We start from the raw sequence: 6,000 nt of genomic DNA, 5'->3' as shown, positions 1-6,000 counted from the left end.
GCTACTTCATCTGTTTTACATCTGACCAAGTTTTTATTTATTCTTCTTTCTCTCAAATCTATCTTTATTGCTTCCTCTCATGTTTTTCTTGTCCTTCTCTTGCTACTTCATCTGTTTTACATCTGACCAAGTTTTTATTTATTCTTCTTTCTCTCAAATCTATCTTTATTGCTTCCTCTCATCTACTCCTTGTCCTTCTCTTGCTACTTCATCTGTTTTACATCTGACCAAGTTTTTATTTATTCTTCTTTCTCTCAAATCTATCTTTATTGCTTCCTCTCATGTTTTTCTTGTCCTTCTCTTGCTACTTCATCTGTTTTACATCTGACCAAGTTTTTATTTATTCTTCTTTCTCTCAAATCTATCTTTATTGCTTCCTCTCATCTTCTCCTTGTCCTTCTCTTGCTACTTCATCTGTTTTACATCTGACCAAGTTTTTATTTATTCTTCTTTCTCTCAAATCTATCTTTATTGCTTCCTCTCATCTTCTCCTTGTCCTTCTCTTGCTACTTCATCTGTTTTACATCTGACCAAGTTTTTATTTATTCTTCTTTCTCTCAAATCTATCTTTATTGCTTCCTCTCATCTACTCCTTGTCCTTCTCTTGCTACTTCATCTGTTTTACATCTGACCAAGTTTTTATTTATTCTTCTTTCTCTCAAATCTATCTTTATTGCTTCCTCTCATCTACTCCTTGTCCTTCTCTTGCTACTTCATCTGTTTTACATCTGACCAAGTTTTTATTTATTCTTCTTTCTCTCAAATCTATCTTTATTGCTTCCTCTCATCTTCTCCTTGTCCTTCTCTTGCTACTTCATCTGTTTTACATCTGACCAAGTTTTTATTTATTCTTCTTTCTCTCAAATCTATCTTTATTGCTTCCTCTCATCTTCTCCTTGTCCTTCTCTTGCTACTTCATCTGTTTTACATCTGACCAAGTTTTTATTTATTCTTCTTTCTCTCAAATCTATCTTTATTGCTTCCTCTCATGTTTTTCTTGTCCTTCTCTTGCTACTTCATCTGTTTTACATCTGACCAAGTTTTTATTTATTCTTCTTTCTCTCAAATCTATCTTTATTGCTTCCTCTCATCTTCTCCTTGTCCTTCTCTTGCTACTTCATCTGTTTTACATCTGACCAAGTTTTTATTTATTCTTCTTTCTCTCAAATCTATCTTTATTGCTTCCTCTCATGTTTTTCTTGTCCTTCTCTTGCTACTTCATCTGTTTTACATCTGACCAAGTTTGTATTTATTCTTCTTTCTCTCAAATCTATCTTTATTGCTTCCTCTCATCTGTTCCTTGTCCTTCTCTTGCTACTTCATCTGTTTTACATCTGACCAAGTTTTTATTTATTCTTCTTTCTCTCAAATCTATCTTTATTGCTTCCTCTCATGTTTTTCTTGTCCTTCTCTTGCTACTTCATCTGTTTTACATCTGACCAAGTTTTTATTTATTCTTCTTTCTCTCAAATCTATCTTTATTGCTTCCTCTCATCTTCTCCTTGTCCTTCTCTTGCTACTTCATCTGTTTTACATCTGACCAAGTTTTTATTTATTCTTCTTTCTCTCAAATCTATCTTTATTGCTTCCTCTCATCTACTCCTTGTCCTTCTCTTGCTACTTCATCTGTTTTACATCTGACCAAGTTTTTATTTATTCTTCTTTCTCTCAAATCTATCTTTATTGCTTCCTCTCATCTACTCCTTGTCCTTCTCTTGCTACTTCATCTGTTTTACATCTGACCAAGTTTTTATTTATTCTTCTTTCTCTCAAATCTATCTTTATTGCTTCCTCTCATCTTCTCCTTGTCCTTCTCTTGCTACTTCATCTGTTTTACATCTGACCAAGTTTTTATTTATTCTTCTTTCTCTCAAATCTATCTTTATTGCTTCCTCTCATCTACTCCTTGTCCTTCTCTTGCTACTTCATCTGTTTTACATCTGACCAAGTTTTTATTTATTCTTCTTTCTCTCAAATCTATCTTTATTGCTTCCTCTCATCTTCTCCTTGTCCTTCTCTTGCTACTTCATCTGTTTTACATCTGACCAAGTTTTTATTTATTCTTCTTTCTCTCAAATCTATCTTTATTGCTTCCTCTCATCTACTCCTTGTCCTTCTCTTGCTACTTCATCTGTTTTACCTCCTTGTCTCTCTTCTCTTGTTTATTTATTCTTTTCTCTCAAATCTATCTTTATTGCTTCCTCTCATCTACTCCTTGTCCTTCTCTTGCTACTTCATCTGTTTTACATCTGACCAAGTTTTTATTTATTCTTCTTTCTCTCAAATCTATCTTTATTGCTTCCTCTCATCTACTCCTTGTCCTTCTCTTGCTACTTCATCTGTTTTACATCTGACCAAGTTTTTATTTATTCTTCTTTCTCTCAAATCTATCTTTATTGCTTCCTCTCATCTACTCCTTGTCCTTCTCTTGCTACTTCATCTGTTTTACATCTGACCAAGTTTTTATTTATTCTTCTTTCTCTCAAATCTATCTTTATTGCTTCCTCTCATCTTCTCCTTGTCCTTCTCTTGCTACTTCATCTGTTTTACATCTGACCAAGTTTTTATTTATTCTTCTTTCTCTCAAATCTATCTTTATTGCTTCCTCTCATTCTCCTTGTCCTTCTCTTGCTACTTCATCTGTTTTACATCTGACCAAGTTTTTATTTATTCTTCTTTCTCTCAAATCTATCTTTATTGCTTCCTCTCATCTTCTCCTTGTCCTTCTCTTGCTACTTCATCTGTTTTACATCTGACCAAGTTTTTATTTATTCTTCTTTCTCTCAAATCTATCTTTATTGCTTCCTCTCATCTTCTCCTTGTCCTTCTCTTGCTACTTCATCTGTTTTACATCTGACCAAGTTTTTATTTATTCTTCTTTCTCTCAAATCTATCTTTATTGCTTCCTCTCATGTTTCTTGTCCTTCTCTTGCTACTTCATCTGTTTTACATCTGACCAAGTTTTTATTTATTCTTCTTTCTCTCAAATCTATCTTTATTGCTTCCTCTCATCTTCTCCTTGTCCTTCTCTTGCTACTTCATCTGTTTTACATCTGACCAAGTTTTTATTTATTCTTCTTTCTCTCAAATCTATCTTTATTGCTTCCTCTCATGTTTTTCTTGTCCTTCTCTTGCTACTTCATCTGTTTTACATCTGACCAAGTTTTTATTTATTCTTCTTTCTCTCAAATCTATCTTTATTGCTTCCTCTCATGTTTTTCTTGTCCTTCTCTTGCTACTTCATCTGTTTTACATTTGACCAAGTTTTTATTTATTCTTCTTTCTCTCAATCTATCTTTATTGCTTCCTCTCATGTTTTTCTTGTCCTTCTCTTGCTACTTCATCTGTTTTACATCTGACCAAGTTTTTATTTATTCTTCTTTCTCTCAAATCTATCTTTATTGCTTCCTCTCATCTTCTCCTTGTCCTTCTCTTTCTACTTCATCTGTTTTACATCTGACCAAGTTTTTATTTATTCTTCTTTCTCTCAAAATCTATCTTTAGTTGCTTCCTCCTCATCTTCTCCTTGTCCTTCTCTTGCTACCGAGTCATCTGTTTTACATCTGACCAAGTTTTTATTTATTCTTCTTTCTCTCAAATCTATCTTTATTGCTTCCTCTCATCTTCTCCTTGTCCTTCTCTTGCTACTTCATCTGTTTTACATCTGACCAAGTTTTTTATTTATTCTTCTTTCTCTCAAATCTATCTTTATTGCTTCCTCTCATCTACTCCTTGTCCTTCTCTTGCTACTTCATCTGTTTTACATCTGACCAAGTTTTTATTTATTCTTCTTTCTCTCAAATCTATCTTTATTGCTTCCTCTCATCTACTCCTTGTCCTTCTCTTGCTACTTCATCTGTTTTACATCTGACCAAGTTTTTATTTATTCTTCTTTCTCTCAAATCTATCTTTATTGCTTCCTCTCATCTACTCCTTGTCCTTCTCTTGCTACTTCATCTGTTTTACATCTGACCAAGTTTTTATTTATTCTTCTTTCTCTCAAATCTATCTTTATTGCTTCCTCTCATCTTCTCCTTGTCCTTCTCTTGCTACTTCATCTGTTTTACATCTGACCAAGTTTTTATTTATTCTTCTTTCTCTCAAATCTATCTTTATTGCTTCCTCTCATCTTCTCCTTGTCCTTCTCTTGCTACTTCATCTGTTTTACATCTGACCAAGTTTTTATTTATTCTTCTTTCTCTCAAATCTATCTTTATTGCTTCCTCTCATCTTCTCCTTGTCCTTCTCTTGCTACTTCATCTGTTTTACATCTGACCAAGTTTTTATTTATTCTTCTTTCTCTCAAATCTATCTTTATTGCTTCCTCTCATCTACTCCTTGTCCTTCTCTTGCTACTTCATCTGTTTTACATCTGACCAAGTTTTTATTTATTCTTCTTTCTCTCAAATCTATCTTTATTGCTTCCTCTCATCTACTCCTTGTCCTTCTCTTGCTACTTCATCTGTTTTACATCTGACCAAGTTTTTATTTATTCTTCTTTCTCTCAAATCTATCTTTATTGCTTCCTCTCATCTTCTCCTTGTCCTTCTCTTGCTACTTCATCTGTTTTACATCTGACCAAGTTTTTATTTATTCTTCTTTCTCTCAAATCTATCTTTATTGCTTCCTCTCATCTACTCCTTGTCCTTCTCTTGCTACTTCATCTGTTTTACATCTGACCAAGTTTTTATTTATTCTTCTTTCTCTCAAATCTATCTTTATTGCTTCCTCTCATCTTCTCCTTGTCCTTCTCTTGCTACTTCATCTGTTTTACATTTGACCAAGTTTTTATTTATTCTTCTTTCTCTCAAATCTATCTTTATTGCTTCCTCTCATCTTCTCCTTGTCTTTCTCTTGCTACTTCATCTGTTCTAGATTTACTGACCCAAACACACTCATCCATTCTTTGAATGTGACCAAACCACAACAGTCTCCTGTTCTGGACACATCTCTGTTTGGATTTTATCTTGCTGTAAGCTCATCAAACCTCAGCCTGTCATCAAGTCTTATGTTACATATCCATTGTATCATTCTCATATCATTTCTCTCCATGCAACACATGTCTTCAACTCTCACTGGCAAAGTTCCAATTTCATATATCATCATTCTGTGTACACATGCCTGATAGACTCTTCCTTCAATCGACTGCGGTAACATTTTGCTGGTTTGTAATGTCAAAAGTTTCCTAAACTCAATCAACTTTTAAATTGTGCAATAAAACTGTACCTGTTCCTCCCTGCATTCCATATAAATATTTCTCCACATCCTAATTCTCATCTATCTTGTTTTACATTTCTTGCACATGAGATCAAATTTTTTTGTTTTCTTCATCAAGACTTAAACATTTCAGGATGAAGTCATAATAAACATGGTGTTGCCTCGACAGATAGTTAGAGAGATGCGTTAGAACTTCCAAGCAGTGTTTTAGAGGCTCATTTCGACAGGTGGCTATCATCCGTCTGATGTCCTGTATAAATCATCAACTATCAAGACTGAAAACTCCTGACATTTCATTACATTTATTGTAAAATAATTTCATACTACAACAAATTTTGATTATAACTCCACTACAAAAAAAAAAAAAAAACAGCATCTCTTTATAGGGAACTTTAAATTGAGCTCTCCAATATCAAAGTTTCAAGATGCAGCCCAATCACTATTTTCCACAAAAATAGGTTTAACACAAAAATGGTTTTTAATATGGAGAAAACGCCTATTTGTCATTTATCATACTTTATATTTTTAATTCTTCCTTTTCATATATATTTATTTATATATATATATATATATATATATATATATATATATATATATATATATATATATATATAGATAGATAGATAGATAGATATAGATATAGATATAGATATTCATCTTTCTATGTGATATCACCTTTTCATCTTTTTATATAATATCACCCACTCATCCTTTTATATGTCACAATTCCATCTTTGTATATGATATCATCTTTTCATCTTTTTATATCATCTTTTCATCTTT

The 6,000-nt window shown here is 32.8% G+C and overlaps 1 protein-coding gene across 4 annotated transcripts in view; it reads left to right on the top strand.

Annotated features, from left to right (window-relative positions):
• The window catches only part of LOC145267172 (uncharacterized), a 61,525-nt gene that overhangs the window by 52,606 nt on the left and 2,919 nt on the right, over positions 1 to 6,000 (top strand). The window lies entirely within an intron of this gene.

Source organism: Euprymna scolopes, chromosome 42 (assembly GCF_053919585.1).
Source record: "Euprymna scolopes isolate OS-2025 chromosome 42, ASM5391958v1, whole genome shotgun sequence".
Taxonomy (NCBI): Eukaryota; Metazoa; Mollusca; class Cephalopoda; order Sepiida; family Sepiolidae; genus Euprymna; species Euprymna scolopes.
Note: the sequence above shows the minus strand (reverse complement) of the source record. Positions and strands in the feature narration are given on the sequence as shown.